The 13,903-nt window shown below is 39.9% G+C and overlaps 1 long non-coding RNA gene across 1 annotated transcript in view; it reads right to left on the bottom strand.

The window, feature by feature from the left end:
* LOC117878618 overlaps nt 1-13,903 on the bottom strand; it is a 336,345-nt gene that overhangs the window by 230,104 nt on the left and 92,338 nt on the right. The window contains exon 2 of the long non-coding RNA XR_004646026.1: nt 10,955-11,076. This is a non-coding gene — a long non-coding RNA (uncharacterized LOC117878618). The remainder of the gene's footprint in view (nt 1-10,954; nt 11,077-13,903) is intronic.

Below are 13,903 nucleotides of genomic sequence, written 5' to 3'. Positions count from 1 at the left end.
TTTCTTTGAGAGTGTGTGACACAGTCTCTCAGCATAGTCTGTGTGATATGTAGACACAATCAACTAGACACAATCAACTCAGGATTGAATAAGGACTGGGAATGGCTGAGCCATTACAAACATTGAATCTCCCCTTGTAAGTATTCTCACACTTCTTATCAAACTGTCTGTACTGGGCTATCTTGATTATCACTTCAAAAGTTTTTTTTCTCTTACTTAATTGGCCTCTCAGAGTTGGTAAGACAACTCCCACCTGTTTATTCTCTCTGTATGTGTGTATATATATCTCCTCAATATTTATTCCACTCTATATGCATCCGAAGAAGTGGGCTGTAGTCCAAGAAAGCTTCTGCTCTAATAAATTTGTTAGTCTCTAACTGTTCTTTTTGCGGATACAGACTAACACGGCTGCTACTCTGAAACCTGTACTTTTTATTGTTACTGTTTTTTACATTTACTGTTTTTACATTTCTATTACATTTTGCATGTTTAGTAAGTTTATTCTCATGTTCTGTCTTGGCCTGCCATATAATACTGCTATATTTTATTTGCCAGAGATTGTGCTCCTTCCTATTTTCCTCATATTTTGATTTCCAATTTTTAAAGGATGTCTTTGTCTCTCAAGGCCTCTACTACTAGCCATTGTGGCATTATTTTGTCCTTTTATTGTCCGTTGTGCTATACATTTAGTCTGAGCCTCTGTTATGGTGTTTTTAAGTGATCTCCATGCTTTCACACATTTTACCCTCATTAATATTCTTTTAGATTTCTAACTAACTAGCACTCTCATTCATATGTAGTAAACTAATTTTAAAATTAGTTATTACTGTGGTGAGGTTTTTTGGTATTTTCACCATACAAGGATGCTAGATTTAATTGCATTATGGTCACTATTACTGAGCAGTTCAGCTATAGTTACCTCTTGGATCAGATTTTGTGTTCCACTTAGGACTAAATCAAGAATTGTGTCTCCCATTATGGGTTCCAGAGCTAGCTGCTCCAAGAAGCTGTCATTTATGGTGTCTAGACATTTTATCTCTGCATCACGTCACGAGGAGACATTTACATAGTCAATATGAAGATAGTTGAAATCCCCCATTATTATTGGTTTTCTGTGTTTTTGTAGCCTCTCTAACCTCCTTTAGCATTTCACTGTCACCATCCTGGTCAGATGGTCAGTAGTACATTCCTACAGATATATTTCTATTCATAGATAAAACTGTTTGATTAATTTAAGATTTTCACCTTAAAAAGAATAGTGTCACTCCTCATCTACTCTGTAATTCCTATTTATGTTGTACCTTGGTACTACTGTGTCCCATTGATTATCTTCATTTCAACAAGTTTCCATGACACCTATTATATCAATCTCTCATGTAATGCCAGGAACTTTAGTCCACCCATCTTAGTATTTAGACATCTAGTATTTGACATAATCACTTGTAAATTTTTTCATTATTGAGTTACTTGCTTTCATGTGTTATGCTTAAATGGCACTTTTTTTACATTTGACTGTTACTCACTAGCTCCTACCAGTCCTTTATCAACTTATTTCCTATCCTCAATACTAGGATATGGAGTTCCCTCTTTAATCAATTCATCCCTAGGGGATGTCCCTGCCCGAACCATGTGCTTCTCCACCCCTGTTGGTTTTCCTCAAGCCCTTAATTTAAAAACATCCTCTACGACCTTTTAAATTTTATGTACCAGCAGTCTGGTTCCATTATGTTTAAGGTGGAGCCCATCCCACCTAGGTAGCCTATTCCTTCCCCAAAACGTTCCCCAGTTCTTAATAAACCTAAATCTCTCCACCCTATGCCATTGTCTCTCCTATGCATTTAGACTTTGTAGTTCTGCCTGTCTTACTGGCTCTGTGCATGGAACTGGAAGCATTTCAGAGAATGCTACCATGTCCTGGAGTCTAATCACTTACCTAGCAGACTAAATTTGACCTCCAGAACTTCCCTCCCCTCCTCTCTACATCTGTTTCCCTATGTCACTGGTACCTCCATGTACCATGATAACTGGATCTTCCCAACACTACCTATAAATGCTATCTAGGTATCTTGTGAGATCAGCTACATTTACACCTGACAGGCTATTCACCAGGCAGTTATCTCAGTCATCACAAACACAACTAGCTCTGTTTCTAATAACACTGCTCTACAGCCAAAATGCTGTAATAAATGTAGTCAAACTTTACTAATTCTGGGTCACTGAGAACAATTTTAAGCATGATTTTTGTTGATTGGCTCTAGTTTTCAAGATATGCTATTGGGTCAGTATATACGACCCTTGACTTGGGAATGGCGGAGGATAAGTGAGTTATAAAGGGAAAGGATCTCAATTTAAACCAGAAATGACTAAAATACATCTTTGACTGGATCTATGACTAAATCTATGACTGGGTTTGGACAGTACTTGCTTTTTAGGCAAAACAATGAATGATGCAATCTGAAGCTGATATTGCATCATACATGATATGAATTGCATCATGTTACTCCTAGAAATCATGGATGCCTAATGTGCACAGCATGCCATGTAGATGACAATGATGTGTAGCAAGGAAAGGGCCAGCTGACATTTGTGGTATCAATTAACTTTCAACTATAAAATAGTTATCTTGTACAAAAAGTTAATCTCTACTTTCATAATGATATAGTCATGGCTTCAAACTCAGGTGTGTGGCAAAGGTTGGAGGTAGGAAGGGAAGGATACATTATTGTACAAAAAAAAGAGAGAAGGATAAAAGCCATCTATTTAAAAAAAGACATCTCTATATGTCATAACTGGCAAATGCCCATGTACAAAATTTGGCACAGCTGAACCAAATTCATGAATGGGCCTTTAGGTACTACTGTACCCCAATAAGTTCCATGCTGTTCCTTGATGGTGCTTTGTCATGGCACTGATACTTACTGATGACATGGAAACAAATATTTCTGTACATGGGCATTTGATACAGATAAAGCTAGGGCAGACAGCTGTTATTGTCTTGTAAGCCAACAGGACTGGGTACCCATTCATCCACACAAACTGTAACACATCAAAACTCTGACCTATTTATCATGGTAATGGTCACGTGGATGCATTTGAATCATCAGCAAAGTTGATATTTTAGCTATGTTGAGATCTTGTCCACTCTATGTCCATTTACCATGTTGAATCTAGTAGTCCCATGTTATTTGTAACCTACGCTAACACAATGTGCCTCCATTTAGTAACTAGTATATGTAGAGTGGTTTATGAATGTGCTTCAGCCTTTCAGCTATGAAATCTGGTTCTTTATCTCACACAGGAGATACTCATACATTTGAACCCAGGGTCAACCCCTACTGCTGCTGACACATTCCAGAATATTGCATTATACTCCCATAAACTTAGAAGATATATTTCAAAGATAAAAGGCTAATTTCTGCTCAATAGGCCACATTCTTAACTGAGGTTAAGGGAAATACACCTATTGGTTTAGGATCTGACCCATCATTTTTAGACCTATATTACAAGATACAGGCAACATTCCCCTACAACACATTTCCTGTACTAAAAATTAGAAGGAACATTCCAGTATTTCTAGAAGAAAGGTTGTTGATTTACTGGCATAGATGTATTAAAATACATTGTGAAAATTCAAAAATACCAATATGAGTTAAAATATATATTACTAAATATCATTTGTTTCCAGCTAATGTGAAGAAGGGCCTATGATTGGCTGTATTCATTTTGAAACCACAAATATAAATATGAGTGGAAACCAGTAACTTCTTTTTAGAAAATAAAAAAATAATAAAAAGACAATCCCCAAAACATGATACCCCATGAACAACAATTCAGTAATATCTCACCAGACCCACAAATACCAGCTCTTACTGCACCCTTCTTCCCCTCCAAAACAACCAACCAACCCTGGATAGAGTGATGGACTTTACAGTATACCCATAAGATCACAGATTCAAACTATTTTGGACCAATGGAGAGAGTAAAATTCCAAAACCCCACTACTTCTTATGGACAATGCACTGCCCACAGTTTCCTTTCTTTTATATCAAGTGGGCTCCAGCAAAGGCAGCTCAACTGAACCCAATGAAGCAGTGTGGCATGGGAAGAGAGAGTGCCTCACAAACAGACTGGTCCAAAAGCATTTAGTGTTTCATAGGTCAAAATTAATATCCTGACTTCCTGGAAACCAGCACACAGCCAATGCAGTTCAAGGAGCACAAATGTGCTGTGTTAACAGAGAAGGAAATTGCTCATGAAATGGGTTGCCATATTCTGCACCAGATCAGTTTCTGTACTGAAGTTTTATATGTCTGAAAAACATACTGAGTGTATATCCTTGAAACAGTCTTATTTCTGTTAGTCATGTGATTCATTTAATGAAGAAAGAAAGCTAATATTATTGTTTTTGATACATGATGAGATGAATCTGAAATAATATTAATGAAAGACAATGGAGTTTTCCTTTAATAAAAAATACCACTGAAGTATTTTGGAGAGAAAGAAAGATGATACATTACCGTGAAGAGAAAGAAGCAGAATATTTGTTTCATCTTCTAAGGGTATAGTTTATGGTGTTGTATTCTTAATGAATATCAACAACAGCCATTAGCATTAAAGATAGCTGCTTCTTGTGTGCAAGCTAAGACATGAGCATATTGCTAATTACAGTATCCAGTGTTCTATTTGTGGCACACTACAGTTTGTGCTAATATATAGCAAAATAAATCTTTTTCTTCATCTATTCATAGAGTTTACTTCACATTTGAAATTTTGTTTAATAATTGTTTATCAAACTTTATTTTTCAGTAATCAAGTTAAAACTACACAAAAGTGACGTTCATTTGTTCAGTTCAATCAGACAGTCTGAATAAAAAAACAATTGTTGCCAATGAAGCATAATTACCAATGAAATGGAATAAATGTTTTAACCAAAACTCAAGCATCCTACCCTGCCAATCTCCTAGGCACAGCCAGCAATTTTAGGTGGGGACAGAAGCCTCGAACTACAGCTTATTTATGAGAGACATGGTAACTGATTACCTTCCATGGACCCCTCATCTACCACAACTTAAGTCCATCTTGGGCCCCCAAATGCTGACCTACCTGCTCCATACTATAAGTTAATTTAACTGTCAGAACTAGATTTCCATCTTGCTGTGGGCCTGACCAGTTTGCCCCTTTTTAGAGTCTGGTAGGAATATTTTCTCCCTTTGGTTAGATTGGCCATCTGATCCACGTAAGCACAGGTAAGAACTTACATGAGAAAGAACTCTTAATTATTAAGTTGTTAATAAAATGGTATATCTGAATTGCATTAAGGGAAACACATATACAGAAAGTCAGAACACATTGAATGATGTGGAAAAAAACTGGTATATGTAGTGATCTGTAACTGCCTCTTAAAAAGAAAGAAAGAGAGAAAAGAATTCCTTAACTCAAAACAAAGGAAGAAAGAAACAAATTAGCAAACAAAACAACAACAAGGAGAACAAAAAATATGTCCAGTAAGTCAATCATACAGTGCATGCATGTTTGATTATTTAAAACCATGAAAATGAATTTTCATTGGGTAAGGAATGGTGTCCCTAGCCTCTGTATGTCAGAGCGTGGAGATCGATGGCAGGAGAGAGATCACTTGATCACTACCTGTTAGGTTCACTCCCTCTGGGACACCTGGCATTGGTCACTGTCGGTAGACAGAATACTTGGCTGGATGGACCTTTGGTCTGACCCAGTATGGCCATTCTTATGTAATTATAAATCTGCAAGGGTCCTGAGATGGAGTGGCTGCCTCTCACTGGCAGAAAAGGGGTTAAAAGCAGCCCTAGGGAGGCTGAACTGGAGGCAGCCAATCAGAGAAGGGCTGAAGGGAGCAGCCAATCAGGGCCAATGAGGACCATATAAAAAGGGAGCTCCAGAGCAGAGAAGTTCAGTTCTCTGCTGGGAACCCAGAGAGGAAGGACTGTGTCTTTGGAGGGCTGAGAGAACTGCCAGCACCCTGGACAGAGCAGGGCTCCTAACAGGAACCAGGGGAGTGAGAGTGAGCCCCTGGCTGGCTGCTGAGGTTGCAGACTGAGATGCTGAGGCAAGAGCAAAGAGGATGCTGGGGCCACGAGGAAGTGGCCAGACAATTCGCTGCAGTAGCCACTAAGGGAAGTGGCTGAACAGTGGACTGCAGTCCCCTGGAAGGGGGGAGCACAGTGTGTGGCACAGTCGGAGGGCTGTGTCACTGAAGAGGACGCCATGGTCCTTGGAGAGACATGGGTCCTAGAGCAGGAGTGACAGCAGTGAGGCATTACCCGAAGAGGGCGCACTAACATGCAGAGCTAATTCCCAAGAATGCGTCAGGAGGCACCACAGTGGTGCATGCACCCTATTGCAGGTCCATTGAACCACCAAGTGGATAAGAGATTTAATACAAGTTACACAAAGCAACACTATCAGTTAGCAGAAGAAAACAGAAAGCAAGTGTATATAATTGGCAGTTTTTCAAAGAGACATTATTAAGGGCACAAGAACAAACTATCCCATTGCATGGGAAAGATTGAAAATATGGCAAGCAACCACCCAGTCTTAACCAGGAGATCGTCAATGATCTGAAACTCAAGGATAAATTACAAAGGATTAATATAAACAAACAAGTATGTAAGGAAAAAATTAGAAAGGCCAAGATGCAAAATGAGATTAAACTAGCTAGAGGGTAACAAGAAAACTTAAATACATCTATAAATACATTAGATGACCTCTCAAGGTTCCTTCCAGTCCTGCGATTCTATGATGCTAGAGTATCTAAGACTTCATAACATTAATAGGCAGGAGATAGTATGAAGGCTAAATTAACAGATATTTTTCAACAATAAGCTCTCCCCATTTTAGTTTCTCCCGTGAATACCAGTTTTGTTGGCAGTTTAGAAGATTTCCATTGGAGGATAGAAGAACACTTTCGTGAAAATAATGCTGTGTGTCTATGCTTCTATTAACCACGTTTCCTGACTCCTTGCATTAGTTTTCACATTATATTAAGGTATATAAACACGTAACAATTAATTATGAAATAACATGAGAGAGACACTACTGCAACAAGCAACAGAGGATCCTGTGGCACCCTCTGTTGACCCTCTGTTGCTTTTTACAGATTCAGACTAACACGGCTACCCCTCTGATTACTGCAACAGTAGTTGATAGTTTTCTGAACTACTTTAATGATGATCTCTGTTTAGGAAATGGATTTTACAAGCTCCCGATTTCCCCCCATCTATAATATCATAATATCTTATATTTTCTACCAATAATGTGTTAGGCTAGGTCTGGTCTAAGTGATACAGAAATAATATAAGTTTAAAATCTTCTACAACTTCCCTAATCCTCCTGTCTCCAAAAATTCTTCCTAACATCTCTCCAAAAGTATTAAGGGCCCAACGAATCATATTTTCCCCATCTTTATTATGGTAACACTCATCTGTCAGAAGACACAAACAATACCATGTGCCTAAGCTGACCAACCACATAGTGGTAACAACCACCAGCAAACACACTACCAACACTCTTACCATAGTGAAATTTAATGAATATTCACTGAATACTTTCAAATGAAACAATCACAAAAAATAAGTAGATTGCTAATAAAAAGGCAATGAAACATACCATAAACAGTTTTCTTCACCTAGTTTTACCTACAGTATTCAGTTCATTCTCTTAAAGTTGTAGATTCTTTGAGCAACATTTTTTTTCTAAATTAAATTCTAGATTGCTTCCTCATATACCTGAGCTTTGTCAATAAAAAAATAATCATTTTAAAAAATGGCCATATAGCAGTATAAGAACAAATTATTTAAATGACACTATCTGCTATTTATCCTATTCTATATTGCCTCCTCCCACTCTTCCCCGCATGCTAATAAGTGATTGCTGTTGAAGAGGTTTACATTTAACATCTGTCACTTGCATCCAGAAGTAGCACCTACAGGGAACTGTCAAATAGATTGTTATTCTCCTCTGTAACATTAGCAAATCTGTCTCACATAATTTACATACAGATAGTTATACTTAGGCATTCATAATTTCATTATGCTGACTGCTTCACTATTCCGATGTATAATGTCTCTTTAACGAGCCTCAAAAATACAATATTCCTTGATTTATGACTGCCTAACTGAAAAATTATACAAATTGACAAAAATTCATAATATATTCTCATTTTTCCTCTACCTTACACTTAAATTTAACAATGACTCATGAGTTGATCTCCTGATTTGGTTTTATTTTGACAAAAGATATGATCAAATTTGACTTGCCATATTTTAGTGCAACTATTGTTTTAATAAGTATCCTTTCAGCTTTCTAAGAAAATACCCCTAGCACTACAATTTGACAAATTAAAATCAATCACTTGTTGTCAAAGAAACAAATGTATTGGACAGCCTCTTTCAATATTACTGTTCTACAACTGCTGTAGGTTTCCTAAGTTATAATGTACAATATAGCTGTACTAATCATGCACAAATGACTTATAAAACAGTCAATTTCCATGTTCAAGTGAATCAAATTGTACTTTACTGTGTGAATCTCAGTTACATCGTGCACACAAATGGTTTTCACTAAAGAGCCACTTTGCTCCAAAGAAGATTAAAAACTACAGTATATTAAAATGTTATAATATATGTGACCCTATAAGGGAAAGTTCAAAATTAATGAGGGTGCCACTTCCACTACTCAACGTGCTGTGCAGAGATATTTCCGGGTTTTATCAGGAAGTATACTGGGCCACAACTACTGCAACCTCTCTGTGGTTAGTAGGGTTATATGGATATAACGGGGGGCTTCAGTTTCTGAGTATCCAACCTGAAATGGGCTTCAAGTGCACAGCATCATTCATCGTCTGAAAATCAGACTCCTCTAAATTATCTAAAGAAAGAAAAAAAGCTCATGTTGGCCTATGATTATAGAGAATTAAAATAATAATAATAATAATAATTTCTATTAAGGTAACAGATGGCAAACTGCATTCCCCAGACAGGGGCGGCTCCAGGCACCAGCGCTCTAAGCGCGTTCCTGGGGCGGCAAGCCGTGGGGGGCAGCCTGCCGGTCGCCATGAGGGCAGCAGTCAAGCTGCCTTTGGAGGCATGCCTGCAGGAGGTCCGCCTGTTATGCGGCTTTGGCGGCAATTCGGCGACAGGTACTCCGAAGGCACGGGACTGTGGGACCTCCCGCAGGCATGTCGTCGAATCCACGTTACCAGCGGACCTCCTGCAGGCGCGCCGCCGAAAGCCACCTGACTGCCGTGCTTGGGGCGGCAAAATACATAGAGCCGCCCCATCCCGACACCATTTCAAAAGTCACCTTTAAGCCAAAAAATCTTGAAAAAATTACTTACAATAATACTGCATATTCAAAAAGTTTGAAGCTTTTCATTAGATGCAGAATATTTTTAGATGACAAAGAGAATTAAGTGTCAAAAATATAGTTATCTATTTGACCTTGAGGGGAAAAATGGTGAATACATACAAAACTATCTGGATTTTCATGTATTTAGGGGCCTGGTAATGCTGTCATTTCACATGCAAGATTCCAGTTTGCTTCAGTAGAATTTGTGCATCTCAAAGACCATAAAAATCAAGCTGTTAGGGACAAAGAAATGTAAACCTCTGGGCTACAAAATGTTTAGTATGCATGAGGATTTATAGATGCTAAAATAGGATGGTCACAGTATTCCTCAAATCTGCCCCCAAAGATCCAATATACCAATAAGGCTACGCACTTCAAATTTGAAACTAAATCCTGCATTTGTAGTGCCCAAACTTCTGATCGATGTCAGCTGAATTTTTGGCTGGGCAGGGAATAGAGAATCAGCTAAAATACCCATCCCTAAAGGTCTATGTACTTGTAAAATCATATTCAGTTCACAATATTTCCATTTTTTCAATCAACAAAATGGAATGTAGGATTTTCCAACATTAGAGCTATACATTTTCCATAGAAATGGATCTATGGCAATGGCTTTTTGTATGTGGTGATTAAACTGCAAACACCAGAAAACCAACAACCCTGCCCAGTCACACACATATAAACTCCCAAAACAGCAAAATCTCCAAACTCAAACTAATGAAATACAGATACTTTGTACTGACAGACTAACATCACAGAATATCCATCAAATTCGCACCTATAAGCATAATGATTTTTCCAACTTGGCTTGAATCACATTGGTGACATTCAATTTTAAAATACATAAAAAAAAAAAAACACCTTAGCCACTTGTCACTCTAGTGCTCACAGAAATTTAGTTTAGTTTATCAAACAGAAAGATCTCTATATGTCCTGTAAACATCTCAAAATTGTCCTTTGTCACCTCCTCCCATAATTAACAGGCACGTGACTGAGACTAATCAAGTTTGGTGGGTATTCACCACGTCAGTTAGTGGTGATTTCTTGCTATGGTGCAAATAAAAAAAAAAAAAGGAGTTAGAGTAGAAGCAGATGAGTCCAGGACTGAGAATTCATTATTCCTACAAGTACAGTGACATAGACAGAATAGTAATAAATTTGGGGGAGGGAGGGTGGAGTTTTGGAAGCTTGTCTCCCTCCATTACCCCTAGTGGTTGCACCTTAGTTTATTCCGCCCATTCCCTCATGGCTTTTCTTTGATATGCCACCTTCCAGAGACAGTGGCAAATTTATGCTGCCTACAGAAGAAATCTTACAAATAGAACCTCTTGCAAGATTTTCCAAAGAGCTCAGCATTTCCTATAGAAAAATAAAGAGAGTTTCAGACCTTATTCTCCTTCCTCAATAATGTCCAGTCATAAAATGTTTTTGCCTGCTCGCTGCTCTTTTAACTTTCTGTGTGTGCGTGTTTGCATGTGCAGGTGAGAGACTGCCTGGAAGAACATTAATGTTCTTAAAATTATTCACAAACCCCTTATAAATGATGTTTTATTCTGTTAAACCTACTTACAAATACATTGATCCTCAGAGTTGATTGAATGCTTCAGTCAGTATACTCTGCACATGGGAAGAAAATCCAGAGGGTATTCTGTCCTTTCCTTTCTTTAGTTTTCAGTTTTTCTGGATATGTGTCTATAAAATAACCAACAGAGAATAAATAAAAATAAATATAAGAATTATGTTCTTAAACCAAACCACTGAAAATAAAAAAGGGGAAAACAGAATTTTGCAATAATTTCTTGCAGAGTCTACAAGTTCTTTCCTTGAGGCAGAATTATCACCCTGCAGAAGATATAAGTCTAAATGCTGCCCTCCTTTAAACCTGTGCAACCAAACTTACTTAGCGTTCCTGTATCTCATGACTGGCATGTAGTATCAAACTGCTGTTATTGTTACACCTACGCAGCCAACTGGTGGTCTGACAGAGGAAACATGATGATCACAGGGGGAATTAGTAGATTCTTCCCAAACAGCATAGCTAGGTTGTCATACAGTATGGATAACAATTTTAGAGCATATTATACAGAGTATGTAAACCAAACTGTAGACTTCTTTTTAACAATAGAGATAATTCCACTGAAAGACTAAGACCTGGTTTACACTCCGGGGTTAGGTCGAATTTAGCCACATTAGGTCCATTTAAAAATGAATGAGTCCACACAACCAACCCCTTCTGTTGACCTAAAGGGCTCTTAAAATCGACTTCTGTACTCCCACCCAGTGAGGGGAGTGGCGCTAAAATTGACCCTGCTGGGTCGGGGGGGAGAAGGGATCATCCCGGAGAATAGCCACGCGGCGGGGGAAAGGGGGCACTGCAGTTTGAAAATATTCCCACATGTTATAAAGGCGTAAGAAGCCAACTCAATTTTATTCTCCCTTTTTATCTCTCCACAGGTGCGAATGTTTCTACGCTCCCCCTATCATCTCCGTTTCTGCGGTTATCGCAGATTAGAAGGTGAAAAAAACGAACTGATGCAGTACTCTGGGACAGCTCAATGCATGGAGGCATTCAGTGGCAGAGACCAGGAAAGAATTGAGTGAGCGTGAAGAGTGGAGGCAGGACACGATGCACAAGCTAATGGGGGAGCAAACAGACATGCCGAAGGGTCTGTTTTGGGAGCAAACAGACATAATGAAGCATGTGTTGGAGCTGCAGGAAAGCCAGCCAGACCACAGACCCCCGCTGCATCAACTGTATAACCGCCTACCCTCCTCCACATGTTCCATAGCCTCCTCACCCAGACGCCAAAGAAACGGGGGGGGGGGGTAGGGGAGGGAGGCTCCGGGCACCCAGCCACTCCACTCCAGAGGATGGCCCAAGCAACAGAAGGCTGTCATTCAAGCAGTTTGATTTGCAGTATGGCTACAATAAACAATGTGGCCTTGTCCTTCCCTCCTCCCCCACCCCACCTGGGATACCTTGTCCATTATCTATTTTTTTTTAATTATTAAAGAAAGAATGCATGGTTGCAAAACAATAGCTACTTTATTTTGAACGGGGGGTGGGGGGGGTGGTTGTCTTACAGGGAATTAAAATCAACAAAGGGGGTGGGTTTGCATCAAGGAGAAACACACACAACTGTCGCACCGAAGCCTGGCCAGTCATGAAACTGGTTTTAAAAGCCTTTCTGATGCGCAGCGCGCCTAGCTGTGCTCTTCTAATCACCCTGGTGTCTGGCTGCTCATAATCGGATGCCAGGCGATTTGCCTCAACCTCCCACCCCACCATAAAGGTTTCCCCCTTAATCTCACAGATATTATGGAGCACACAGCAAGCTGCAATAACAATGGGAATTTTGGTTTCACTGAGGTCTGACCTAGTCAGCAAACAGCGCCAGTGAGCTTTTAAACATCCAAAGGCACATTCTACCACCGTTCTGCACTTGCTCAGCCTATAGTTGAACTGCTCCTTACTAGCATCCAGGCTGCCGATGTAAGGCTTTATGAGCCATGGGAGCAAGAGGTAGCCTGGGTCCCCAAGGATAACTATTGGCATTTCAACATCCCCAATAGTAATTTTCTGGTCTGGGAAGTAAGTCCCTTCTTGCAGCTGCTTGAACAGCCTGGAGTTCCTAAAGATGCAGCACCATGCACCTTTCCTGGCCATCTCACGTTGATGTCGGTGAAACGTCCCTTGTGATCCACCAGTGTTTGCAGAACCATTGAGAAGTACCCCTTGCGGTTTATGTACTGGTTGGCAAGGTGGTCCGGTGCCAAGATGGGGATATACGTTCCGTCTATCACCCCACCACAGTTAGGGAACCCCATTGCAGCAAAGCCATCCACTATGACCTGCACATTTCCCAGAGTCACTACCCTTGATAACAGAACATCAACAATTGCATTGGCTACTTGGATCACAGCAGCCCCCAAAGTAGACTTGCCCACTCCAAATTGATTCCCAACTGACCGGTAGCAGTCAGCATTGCAAGCTTCCACAGGGCTATCACCACTCGCTTCTCAACTGTCAGGGCAGCTCTCATCTTGGTATTCCTGCACTTCAGGGTGGGGAAAAGCAACTCACAGAGTTCCAGGAAAGTGGCCTTACGCATGTGAAAGTTTCGCAGCCACTGTGAATCATCCCATACTTGCAACACAATGTGGTCCCACCAGTCTGTGCTTGTTTGCCTGGCCCAGAATCGGCATTCCACTGTATCAACCAGCCCCATTGCCGCCATGATGTCCCAATTACCACAGCCCGTGCTTTCAGGAATGTCTGTATCCATATCCTCATCAAAATCCTCCTCGTGCTGGCATCTCTTAGCCTGGTTCTGCATATACTCAAGGATAATACTCAAGGTGTTTACAATGCTCACAACAGCAGGGGTGACGGTGAGCTGAGCGGGCTCCATGCTTGCCATGGTATGGCGTCTACAGGAGAGCAGAGTTGTAGCGGAAGCGGTTGATGACAACGGTTAGCACCGCGCAGATTTCTGACAACTTGTAGAAATTTGCTATT

The sequence above is a fragment of the Trachemys scripta genome, chromosome 5 (assembly GCF_013100865.1).
Source record: "Trachemys scripta elegans isolate TJP31775 chromosome 5, CAS_Tse_1.0, whole genome shotgun sequence".
Taxonomy (NCBI): Eukaryota; Metazoa; Chordata; order Testudines; family Emydidae; genus Trachemys; species Trachemys scripta.
This window is presented reverse-complemented; position numbering and strand designations above follow the sequence as displayed.